Raw genomic sequence first — 12,704 nt, forward strand, 5'->3', positions numbered from 1 at the left:
ACTTTAGTCAGGTCGTGATTGACAGTTCATGACCTCAGAGGACACGCCCCCTAACAACAGGCGCACAAAATAGCACAGCGATCAGTAAACAAAATGACGGAGGAAACAGGATGGCACAGTAATGGCGCTGCTGCCTCACAGCTGGGACACCAGGGTTCCTGTCCTGGTTGTTCCCTTCATGTTCTCCCAGGTTCCTCCATGTGCTTCATTTGGTGCTAAAATGGCCAGTGTGTGTGTGTGTGTGTGTGTGTGTGTGTGTGTGGGTGGGTGTGGGTGTGTGTGTGTGTGGGTGCTCACCCTGCACTGGACTGGTGCCCAGTCCAGAGGTTTGTTCCTGCCTTGTTCCCTTATGCTTGCTGGGTTTGTCTCCAGCCCCCTGGGACCCTGCTCAGGCTTACAAAATAATACGATATGATAAGATATGGCAGAGAAAACGTTAAAAAATACAAATATACTGAGACGACAACAGATGTAACCACCAGAATCCTTGGGCAAGAAAAACCCCCCCACATATTCATGAAAATGAAAACATGGAGCACTAGAATTCGGCTAGGACCCTCAGAGACGCGCTCTTCCATCACGTAGCTAAGAGGCCGTCTAATAGTTTAAAGTGGGACGTCTGTCTGTCCTTGCTGAAGGGCCACCACAGACCATCTCTTAGCTCGGTGTTTCCCAATCGCCAGTCTGTGGACAGGCACAGCTCCATGACAATCAGGCACGGCACGTATATTAACGCTCCCATTCCCTACCGCCGGTCTGCGTACAGCAGGTTAAGAATGTCACCGGTGTTCTCCTCCATTAATACATTCTGAGGTGCGACACCAGAAAGCACATCTTGTTCTCCGATCTAATGTTCGAATTGTAGCTCCATGAAACTAAACCCCCCTGAAAAAATGTTTATTGATCCGAGTTGCTGACAGGGGAGCCAAACGTCCACCTGATCCACTTCTCCTTGTCACGAGATTTGGTTCATGGGGAGATTCTCAAAATAAAACTGGGACACTTGGCAAAAAGTTCCAAACGCTGAGTCCCAGCTCACCAGGAAGGACAGGCTGCCAGTGCTCACTGGGTTTTTACCAGCACTTCCAAAACAACAGAGCCCAGTATGTGAATAAAGAAGATGAACATTTAGTAAGCTACTGGCAAGTGATTACAAGGCAAAGGCTCATGGTTTGGGAGACTAAGTGCTAAAAAAGCTTTCATAAATGACTAAAACAGACAGACAGACAGATCAGAACACCAGTTCACCACATTAGACGAGTTCTTCCTTCTGCCTGATCAGCACACGCACAGCCTGTAAACTCTCAGCACTCTCGACACACACGCCGTCTTTATGTAAAAATGCACAACAACCAAAAGAGACAAAGTGGACGGACTTACGGTTCATGTTCTGTTGAATCCAGCGCTGCACTCCATTACGCAAAACTTACAGATCTGTGGGAGTAAAGAAAATAGAAATTATTGATTATATATTAACGATTGATTATTACTTCACACTCACTCTGGACAATGCTAACTGTAAAGATATTGTCCCGTTTGTGGCGGACGTGTTGACATGTATGCCGTGTGGTGCCTTCCACCTCAAGGACTACACAATTGGAACCTGAATCTGCGTTTACGTTTGGTTCCTGCCTTGCCCCCTGTGTTGGCTGGGATTGGCTCCAGCAGACCCCCGTGACCCTGTAATTAGGATATAGCGGGTTGGATAATGGATGGATGGATCTGCGTTTACACCACCAGGTCTGAGTGCTCCAAGAATTCTGGTCTGATGTGCGCCGTGTAGTTAAATGCGGCCCGAGTGTTCACGTATGTGCTGGGCAGCGCTGTTCCACAAGTTAGCTGCCATACTTTTTTGTCTGCTCACGCCCTTCACTTTTAAATGTCCCAAGTCCCATTTGGATGGGGTTCACTTTTACGCCAGGAGGTGGGCTAAAGGAATGTTTACCGGAGTTTTCGCTCATGTTGGTAATGTTTTACAGACTGTGTTCACGTCTCCGTTCATTTTTTGCCCTCATTTTCCTCCCGTACTGTCGTCATACAAGAAGCACACACAGAAAAGAAGAAAAGGAAGAAGAGCAGAACGAGCTCGGGCCGAAAGCAGAAACTCACAGGGGCAAACTTACACCGCCAAGACACTGAGGCGTATTTAAGGAGGGAGCCAACTGAGGACCTGAAAAGTGATTTGGGTTTTTAACCGTTTAACTTCTTCCCATGTAAGTGTCTTTGTGACCCACCAGTGGGGGGGGGGGTTTGTAATGTTTCTCCATTGGTGATTTGAACATGAGGGTCAGGGCTTCAAACTTGGTGAATCAAGTGTGACTGTAATGGCAGTGGGGGGGGGGTCCGACTTGGTGAATCGAGCATGATGGTCATAGTGGAGGACGTGAGGTGGTCCAACTTGGTGAATGGAGTGTGGCTATAATGGCATCAAGTGTGACCCCCAAAGCAGGGCCTGGACCGCGTGTGATCGTCAGAGAGGCAAGTCGCCGTGACCCTCTCACAACCCCCTACCATTACAAACAACAGTAACTCGTGACACGTCGGTGGCTCAGGCACAACGCTGTAAAGTGTCTCTTTGTCCTTCTCCACTTATGCAGGTGCGTTTCTGGTCCTTCCTCTTCTATTATCCTGGATACGTCCAGTTTGCCCGCTCAGGGCAGCAGTGGCCACCTTTGTGTGGAATTGCCAGTTTCTTGACAAAACAACAAGAGCCTGACGTGCTTCTTGAAGAAGCTGATTGACGGATGATGAACTAAGGTGGGTTTGGTTTGTGGGGGTCTACCACATATATTCTGGACTATTTAGAATTTCTATAAAGCTCTGGAGGACGGGCTGGTCGGTCTTACCATTTTTTTGCGCAGTCGTTTCATAGTTTGACCCGTTAACCAAAAAAAAAAAATGTTCTGGAAACAGTAAGAGAAGAAGAGGGTCTGCGACGTCCCGGTTTGCAAAGGCCGACTTTAAAAGAGGCAGCGCATTGGAAACAATGACCAGATGGCTGGCCTGCACACCGACTTGTTATCTCCTTTCACTCCACTTCAGCAATCTCTCCGACAACTGCCTTAATTGGCACGTTTCTCGCTTCCATACAATTTTTTTTTCCGCAGAAAGCCGTGTCCACTTAAGATCTAACGCTTTCTCCTCATCTTGTTGGTTTCTGTCCATTTACGGTTTCTGTCCGCCAAAGCGCACGGCGATGAAAGGCACTTGTGATTTTACACTCCCTTCAAGTAGGCATCAAGGCACTTACAGAGCAAGCAGAGGCGGGCATGTCACAGGGTACCCAATGGACACCCGGCACAAAGGCCAACACCTTTGGATTTGCTACGACTGCCAATGCCTGACTCTGGCATGGCGGCCTCAGAGCTCAACAGCCCCGTCGATGTCAGGGCGTAGGACTGGCAGACTTCAATCAGCTGCAGGAATATTGTGTGGCGTAGCAGTGAAGGCTTTGGACTTCGAACCCTGAGGCTGTGGGGTCAAATCCCACTGCTGACACCACATGGCCATGAAAGAAATGGAACCAACTGCACCTCAATTGTCGTAAAGCACCTCAGATAAACATGTCAGCCAAGTAGGTAAAAAACAAAAATAATAATAATAACTGGGCCTTGTGTGGGTGACGGTCTGCTCTGCAAGTCCCACAAATGACTGGAGGGACTTGAAACTGAAAAAGTCCTCACTAAAATCTAAAAGAACATCTGCACTCAGGGAACAAAACAAAAGATGAAAAGAGAAGGGCAGGCGTATTTAAAAAGAAAAAAAATCACAAAAGACGCAGCAGAAACGTGGTGCAACGGGCCGAGAGCGAGAATGTACTGGAAACAAGAGCGTCTCACCACACACCTTCTGCACCAAATGTACTTTAAAGAATACAACGTCACAGCTCATACACACTAAACACACATTCTGTAACATGTGCATGGGCTTCATCTGACACACTAGCCATCGCTTGCGTAGTAGAGAAACAGGACAAGCTTTAAAAATCAATACAACAATCTAAAGAAATGTCATTCTGGCCAAGCTCTGACCTCAAACGTCACCACTGTATCTGATCGTGTCCCCCTCATGGGAAGAAGAGTAGGTGGTCAGTGAGCAGCTACCCTCTAAATCGTTACTTCTTAACAATCTCTAGATGATAACGTCTGCTGAACCAACAGGCATCGCTAGCCAAGCGGAGGCGAGCTGCGCTCCAACACGTGGCGACAGGTAGACGACTCAAATGTGGGCTGGCGAGTGAGTGACGAGGACCCCCTTCCCCTCAGCCTACAGCCTGTCTCTCGGATTTGCGTGAATAGATCGGCACCGCAAGCTGACTGTAACACTCAGCACGATGAGAGAAGTCGCAGAATCAACTGGAATGTTCAAGAGGGTGAAATCTGCTGAAGTTCACCAACAAAAAGTTTATGAAGGGCCAGAAATATTTAAAGGGGGAAGAACAAGTGTAACCGCCGAGCTCGACCTGCTGGACGGACCAGACAGAGCCTGACAGATTACGCCGCCCGCTGTGGCTGGGCCTTTGGATATCTGCTAAGGACCTGCGCCTGACACAGCGCACGATGACTTGGGGGGTCTCCCTGATCTGAACGAGCCCACGTCCTTCTGTGACGTGTTCAGACCCTTTGGCTCAGGGGTATCCTCATTGTGTTGATCATCACTGAGATGTTTCTGCTTCTTGTTTGGAGCCCACCTGACTGGATGTGATTAGGAAAGACACACACACACACACCTGTCTACAGAAGGCAGTGGAGCACAGCAGAGCTTAGAGACATGATGGTGCTGTGGGGGGAGACCACTGCATCGGGGCACAGTGACCCCCGTAAATCTTAAACAGAAGACATTTGGAACAACCACGACTCTCTCTAGAGCTGCCCACCCGGTGCTAGACTGCGGACCCCTTGCTGAGGCCCAAGTGGCTCCTGCAGTTAGGGCCGTTTCTAGTTTGCCTTGCCCTCCCACCTACCACAGATAGGACATTATTCTGTTGGGGGCCCCTCCACGGCTGTGGCGCCCAAGTTCTCGGTGCCAGGAAACGGTCCTGATCACGTCACAATTACTCAGAGAGTAGAAGCGGACGAGTGCAGGGTTGGCGGATGTGCGCAGTGAAGCCCACGCATTAGCACCCCATTAATGGGTGACTCACACGGACAGCTGCTGCAGTGACAGAGTCCAGCAGATGGCCACAGCTATGACAATCCATCCACCCCAGTCGTACCCCCAACAAGAAGGACGAGGTGCAAGAGGCCACGGCAGAACACACTCAGCTCAGGAGAGTCAGACAAAGAGGCCACCAGGGCAGCTTCAGGTTGGACCTTCTGCGGGCACAGTGTGCTTTATGGGGCAATGCCATCTCTTTGTCTTTAGATGTCACAGCAGGATGGCGCAAGTGTCTTTGGACTTCTGTATTCGGCACCTCTTAGATGGTGACCCCCTTTCAGTCCTCTCATTATCTTCTTCCACGTTTCCTCTGCTTCCATGAGCAGTTGCTTCTCTTGCTCAGGCCCCGCTTTGAACCACTGAGCTGCAGAAGGCGAATTAAAAAACAACAAAAGGTCAAAATGTTGGCCGCAAGTAAAACTCCCATTACTGGTCCGTTTCGTCCACAGCTAATCCTTTTCACCCCTGCGTTTGAAGTCAGGCCCGTCAGCTCGGCTCCTGATTGATGTTCCTCTCTGACTGGACACGAGACTCCCCTCACCGGGTCATGTTCTGTCTGCCCCTACCTGACGCCCACTTCCAGAACACGGCCGGGGCCAGGATGTGCTCCGGATGCAGAGGCCCAGGGTTCACGTCCCGAGTCAATCACACGCGTCTGTTGAGGCGTCCGTGGGAAACGCCGGTCTGAACAGGTATCCTCCGGCTCGCCTCGTAAATCACAGGATGCACAAACCGCAAGGTGATGCAACTCGCCCAACTTCAGCTAGTAGTACAGGGCAAGGGTCAGCAGAGCATCTCGATGTCACCGGAGTCGCTAACTAGATGACAAATGGACAGTAGCTTGAAAGGCTGAGCGTTCGGCAGGAAACGCAACCACTAAAGGAGACTGGGAGGAGGCCGACCTGGAAAAAGGCAGCAAGTGGGACTGGGAAGGGCCGCAGTGAGGAGGAGGAGGAGCACGACATTAGGATTACACGACTTTCAATTAACCTGTTAAGCAATTTGAAATCTTAACATTGGCCAAGTTGTTCATTACATTGGAAACTCCACAATTTTATTATTTGACACTTTTATCCAAGGTGACTTACGACATCTGAGATACAATCTGCTCCATTGGTTTGGTTTTTCCTTTTGCAGCACAGGCAGGAGAAGCAGCTTGCTCAGGGTCACACACTGGTGTCAGAAGTGGGATTTGAACCCACAAACTCACGGAGTGAAGTCCAAAGCCTTAACCACTACAAGACAATTATACACGTGTAACACGGAGTCAATAAACAGCGTCTGGTGTGTCACATAAACTGCACCTGCTAGACACGAGTGACAACGTCTGCTAACCGACAGTATGGCGTTAAACATAGAGGGTCGTCATAAAGTCCGTGTCCACTTTTAAATAATCACAACTTCACGGCCATGTAAAACGAAACGACTCTGCAAACAGAGGAAAGTGACGGCACACCACAAAGCGTGATGCCATTCTGAAGTTCACGAATACCTGGAATCACATTAGTTATCGCAGACTGCCATTCATCCAAAGAAGCTGCAGGAGCTGAAGAAACACAAGTCTGGACAGGTCTGCGATGGCCCAGTACGTCACTGAGGGAATTTATCATGAAAATCAACACACTGCACCGCCTACTGTGTCAGCTTAACACGAGCAAAGTCACAGCACTTCGAAATAACACTCAGCGTCACAACACGCCCTTCACACCGAAAACGACCAGTTAGGCCTTAAACGTATGGGGACTCTCTCTCATGAAGCAAATGAATGAATTCATTAAACGTTAAAACACTCTGATAAAACAAATGAATCACGCTACACAAGGTTCTGTACACATTCACTTTATCAGGCATAGCACTGAAGTTAGGGTATGCATTTCAAGATAGATAGATAGATAGATAGATAGATAGATAGATAGATAGATAGATAGATAGATAGATAGATAGATAGATAGATAGATAGATAGATAGATAGAATTTGGTATAGTAGGCAGGATTAGAAAGAAAGAAAGAATTTGGTATAGTAGGCAGGAGTTGATAGATAGATCGAGATAGATAGATAGAATTTGGTATAGTAGGCAGGATTAGAAAGAAAGAAAGAAAGAAAGAAAGAAAGAAAGAAAGAAAGAAAGAAAGAAAGAAAGAAAGAAAGAATTTGGTATAGTAGGCAGGATTTGAAAGAAAGAAAGAAAGAAAGAAAGAAAGAAAGAAAGAAAGAAAGAAAGAAAGAAAGAAAGAAAGAAAGAATTTGGTATAGTAGGCAGGATTTGAAAGAAAGAAAGAAAGAAAGAAAGAAAGAAAGAATTTGGTATAGTAGGCAGGATTTGAAAGAAAGAAAGAAAGATAGAATTTGGTATAGTAGGCAGGACCTCAGGACATCGTTTAGCTTTGATTTTTGCTCCAAACTCAATCCGGTGTTTCTCCTTCCTCCAGTGCAACAAGGACGGACGCTGATGGAAACGGCTGCTTTGTATGTTGTACGGCATTCACTCGCTGGGCTTGTCTCACAATTCCGCACTGACCTAATAAATACTTCCTCTCAAAATGATCGATCCGCACAGATTCTTTTCTAGTTAATGATGTCCATACCAAGGGGGTCGAGAACATTTTTTTTGTGTGGGTGAGCTGCACAATGTTTCATTTAACATCAAAGGCTCTCCCAAAGGCTCCAGCATCCATCGATCTTCTTGATGAATACGTGGCGCAGACATGGCATTTGCATAAGGAGCATCACTCTGGCCAATTAGTGCAGGCACTGCCACGAGCAGGACTACTGGAAGAGGTTCTGACCCAAGGGGTCAAACATCCGGAAGGGAGTGTTCTACAACAAGGCACCGTGTCACCAGCTTCTCCTCAAAGAAGAGGAAAGCACCAGGATTCAATACACCGTATATTCTATCTGGGGGCTGTGAAAGACACTATATTACATATTGACAGGGGAGGTAAGCTGACATAGTGCCCAGTGCTAAAGTGCCACAACTGGGGGTGTCTCAGGGATCCTTCCCATGTCCTACACAGAGACCCAAATGATTTGTAATGACCTGCTCTGACCGAGTGAGTGTGCCCCGCAGTGGACTGGCATCCCATCCGGGGTCGACTCTTGCCTTACACTCCAGCGCCTCATGACTCGCAAATGGAAAAGCTGCTTCAGAAAATGGAAAGAGTGAGGAGTCCCAGTCAAGATGCCGTATGCACCTTTACAGGTGATTAGAGGTGATGGAGTGAAGCTAAACTACTTGCATGAGCACATCAACAAGATTAGTGAGTACCTGAAAATACTCTGAGCACATTTATCACATCGGGACAACAAAACTGTATGTGGCTGTTCATAAGAGTGAACCCATAGACTGGAAGAGAACAACACAAGAGACAGGCAGACAGACTGGAAATCACAGAGTGGAGAGGCACTCTAGGAAGGCGTTGTGTCGTGGACTCGCACACCACACGAGGTACCTCATAATAAATAGATGAGGTCTGAGTATGGAAAAGGTGCTCTATAAATAAAACATTAATTTTACTACAAATAGGCAAGAAAGGCACTACATAATAGAGATTCATAGGAACGTCCAGTACTGGAAAGGTGCTATATGAATAAAATGTATTATTTTTTATTATAGCTAGATAAGAAAGGCACTATATAATAAATAGACAGGAAGTTTGAGCATGGCAAAAGTGTTATATAAATTAAATGTATTTTTTTATTATAAATACACTAAAGGAAAGGCACTATATAATAAATAGATAAGAATTTGAGTATGGAGGAGGTACTACCTAAATAAATTGCATTATTTTATTATAGATACATAAGAGAGTGACTATACAATAGAGAGAAAGAGGAACTTTGAGAATGAGAAAGGTGCTATGCATATATAATGTATTATTTTTATTACAGATACATAAGAAAGGGACTACTTAATACACAGATAAGAACTTTGAGTTTAGGAAAGGTTCTTTAAAGTTGAAATGTATTATTTTTATTACAAATGCATAGGAAAGGCACTAAATATAATTGATAAATTTCAACCAAGCTGAAAACTTTTTCACATATAAAAATGGTGGGTCCCACCCACATGGTGCAGTTTGACTGCTGTCACGTTAGGGGTCTGTCATTTCAAGTGTCATGTGACTTTCCCTGCGTAAGGCGCTATATTAAAGGTACTCTGACTGTGGAGGCAAAATTTTGTTGGAAAGCCTTTTACCAAAATCCTCGTATAGAAAACCTCAGAAAAATGTGTCCCTGGGTCCAGGCCTGAGAGAGGGGGCAGCTGCACAGACCCTGTCAGGGGTGTCTTTTCACTTTATGTTTCACTCTGAGGATGTGATCGCGCCCTGGGGTCCCCCTTGCACCTGGCGAGGTGACTCAGATGGACTCCGATGCTGGACTGGACAAAGCGGATGCATAAAATGGATGCGTGGGTGGGTTACAGTGGTTACAGTTACAAGGTGGTCTTGCGCTTCGTGTTGGGTGGGTGATGCCCTCCGGGAGAATGTGAGGACACTCGCTATGAATAAACACTCGTTGAGAGTGCGGGCACTGAGACGTATTTGGTTTAAGAGAACACAAAAGAGCTGGCAAAGAAAGTTGGAGTTTGTTGCTAAACTTTGTGTAAGCGTATTTTTTTAAGCGTACACACGGGGACGTTGGGCCACAGGCGCGTTAACAGGCTGGACTTATCGGCTGAAGCCAGTTTACTGCATTATATCCTTAAGCGACGCCATTATTGCTAAGGTAGGCAGAAGCGCGGTGAGCGGCTCTCAACTTTTAAAAAAGGCCGCCACATTCGTTTGTTCCAATTAGTAATGAATTTGTACTCACGCTGGGCAGCTTCACATGCTGCTAGTCGAACTAAGAATACACCGCTTTCCTCTAAAGGTGTAACGATACACGTTAATCGCTCAGTACTGTCAATATTTCTAGCTCAGAGACAAGACACCTTGCTGACTGTTTTGGACTACACGTGACTGTCTCTAATCCACCCCCTACTTCCTCTTCTTTTTGTGGTCGCCCCGCCCCCGTTCTGACTGACAGGGCTTCGGCGCAGTAGGCAGCCAGCTCGGCTACCCAACTTCCGCAGAGGGCGGGCTCTCGGCCCCGCCCCTCACCTTAACCTCGCCTACTAGAGGCATTGTCGTTTATTTTTAAACGCAGTCGTCAGATTTAGGCGAACGGAGCTCCGTGAAGTTTTGGAAGCTTCATCCTGATTATGCCAAAGGATTGGATTCTCCAAAATAATCTCATCAATAAAACATAAATAAATCAATAAAGAAAAAATCGCTGCCGCTAATACCCCGAGACAACGCTTGGGCTGGTTGCCCGTGGACAAGCCGTTGTGGACTGATGGGTTCAATCCGGCAGGTGTACTGTATGACTAATCTGTAAGACTGATCAGATGATAATTGCGTTGTCGTGAAAATACAAATATTTAAATGTGTTGACCTAAAGATAAAATTTGTTGCCATGAGAGCAGCCATTCTGTATACATTCTAAGCCACCACTGACTCATAACTGAGTGACGTTTTCATTTAAGGGTGATGCTAAATTGGCCCTGATGTCTGTGTGTGTGTGTGTGTTCATCCTGCCCAAGGATTGTACTCGACTTGCAACCGATCGTTTGCTGAGATGGCCTCCAGCTTCCCCGCAACTGTTCTCTGGATAAGCAGGATTGGAACTTAGATGGATTGAATGAATTTTTGTTTTGAGGGAATGTAAAAGATTCATAGTTTCCATTCATTGTTTGGGGAAATAGAAATACTAAGGGGCAAATGGGGTTTAGGGAAAGTGCTTGTGGAACCAGGCCAAGTCAAAGAGGTTAGGGATTATGCCCCGAGTGTTAATGACGCATTGTAAACTCCACTACTGAACAACAGCAAAGTAGTTAAATAAATAGTCAGTAATGGAGAATCCACTGTATCCACTAAACAGGATCATCTTCAGACAGAGGAGCAGCTTCAGCGACAGACTGCTGTCACCGTCCTGCTCCACTAACAGACTGAGGAGATTGTTCCTCCATCACACTATGTGACTCTTCAGTTCCTCCCGGGTGGGTAAATGTTAACATTATACAAAGTTATTGTCTGTCTGTTATACCTGCATTGTTATCGCCATTGTTATCACTCTTTAATTTAATATTGTCTTTATCAGTATGCTGCTGCTGGAGTATGGGAATTTCCCCTTGGGATTAATAAAGTATCTATCTATCTGTTAGCTTAGTTTTGGGTATCAGGACAAAATGCCCCCACACTTTTGCTCACTTTTTGCCCACTTCTGTTCTCCATATTTAATTTAATGTGCTCTCTGCATAACAGAACATCCAGTAGCTTGCAGGATGGCGCAGACCCTGAAGCAATCCAATCATTTTTGGTGTTTCAGTGACGTTCAAAGCTGCAGACGCTGTCAGCGACGTGGTAATGGGAGTCTGGTAGAAGCTTTGACACACTGAGGCAACACAAAAGTGACACTGGTGTTAAATGTCCTACCGCTGCCACAGGCTCACAGGGTCAGTATTGTTAAATGTAAAGAATACAATGAAGTTCTTATTTGTCTTCACAACGTTGGGCCCCTGAGTAAGGCTCTGTAATTTGTCCATCCTGGGCATGACATTAATCTGCATCCAGCTCTGCAAGCAGGACCGCTAACTTGCAGGGAAATCTCAGGGGTTGGTGGCAGGACTGGCACTCCAGCCACTGAAATAAAAGTTTGAGTGCTGCGGTGTCACCCGTTGTATGGTGGCACTCGGATCTCAATCCAGGTGGTGTGTCGTGTGGTGGGTGCGTCAACGCCAACCTCTCTCTCTCCGTTCCGTGATGAGCCTGAACCTCAGGTCCTGCAAACCTCGACGATGAGCTTCACCCTTACCAGTCCGTTCAACAGAAGCTGCCCTGAAAGATGAGATTTGTTCAAGGACTTTGCATTCAAGGACATGTACCAGAATTACCCCAGTGGTGAAGAAATATAACAGATTACATTTTTTGCCAGACAACTGCAAAAGAAGATTTTTTTTAAAAAATTGGGACTAAAAATATAGAAGTTGTCAACCTCACCTTTTGAGGACTTCAGTGGTGAAATATGAGTGTTGCTGCGCTTATTTGCATTTTCCAGACAGACCATAATATTTCAATGTGACTGTCAGGATAAGCTGTGTTAGATTTGGGGTTAGTCTCCCAATTTATATTCCGGCGTCGACGCGCACCTCCTCAAAAATGTGACTATGCGTCATATCGACAATTCCGATTGGCCAGTCTGGTAAATTACGCATTTCCTGAACGGCGTTGCCATTCGTCTTCCATTTGTAGGTTGGCAAAAATATGAAAAACTGGAAAAATGAGAGGGACAAATACATTCGCCTGCAGAAGACGAGTGGTGTAGCAAGGCAAGTGGTGGTCCTGGGGGGCAAAAACTGCCCACATTTTAAAGGATCACTGGTGAGCTCCCAACGGCGCCAGCTATCGTTCAGGCAGGCGGTGCGAGGCAGAATGGCACAGCACAAGAGTTTCAATCGGCCTTTACTTAACTGGAATGGAAGGACGGCTCTGTTTAAGGAGCGATGTAC

At 46.5% G+C, this 12,704-nt stretch overlaps 1 protein-coding gene across 1 annotated transcript in view; it reads right to left on the minus strand.

Moving 5' to 3' along the window:
* LOC127526277 (mediator of RNA polymerase II transcription subunit 13-like) overlaps positions 1–10,110 on the minus strand; it is a 257,111-nt gene extending 247,001 nt beyond the window's left edge. Inside the window, exons 1-2 of the mRNA XM_051921384.1 lie at positions 9,971–10,110; positions 1,381–1,434 (exon numbers count right to left, since the gene is read on the minus strand). The gene's annotated coding sequence lies outside the window, so the exon portion shown is untranslated. The remainder of the gene's footprint in view (positions 1–1,380; positions 1,435–9,970) is intronic.
* Between the last annotated feature and the right edge of the window lie 2,594 nt (positions 10,111–12,704).

This window comes from Erpetoichthys calabaricus, chromosome 18, assembly GCF_900747795.2.
Source record: "Erpetoichthys calabaricus chromosome 18, fErpCal1.3, whole genome shotgun sequence".
Lineage (NCBI taxonomy): Eukaryota > Metazoa > Chordata > Cladistia > Polypteriformes > Polypteridae > Erpetoichthys > Erpetoichthys calabaricus.